This window comes from Penaeus monodon, chromosome 28 (assembly GCF_015228065.2).
Source record: "Penaeus monodon isolate SGIC_2016 chromosome 28, NSTDA_Pmon_1, whole genome shotgun sequence".
NCBI classification, from domain to species: Eukaryota; Metazoa; Arthropoda; class Malacostraca; order Decapoda; family Penaeidae; genus Penaeus; species Penaeus monodon.
The window spans coordinates 16,307,712-16,307,954 of NC_051413.1; the positions used below are offsets into that span (position 1 = coordinate 16,307,712).

At 48.1% G+C, this 243-nt stretch overlaps 1 pseudogene; it reads left to right on the forward strand.

Annotated features, from left to right (window-relative positions):
- Positions 1–243, forward strand: part of LOC119591075 — a 12,204-nt pseudogene that overhangs the window by 5,191 nt on the left and 6,770 nt on the right.

Consider the following 243-nt stretch of genomic DNA (forward strand, 5'->3'; position numbering starts at 1 on the left):
TGTGGTATGTACATAGTATTCATTTTGAAAATTTTTTGCATATTTGCACGTTTGCAGATATATGCTTGACCATTCCCGGATAATCCATTCCTGTTGCACTTTCCGTAGTGTTTACCTCGTCCGCTTCAAAAACTCTGGCTGCACCGTGGGCTCGAACTCCGGGACATGCTACACAGCCAGCGAGTGCCGCAGCATTGGTGGCACTAACATCGGTCGTGCGCTCGAGGCTTTGGAGTTTGTTGC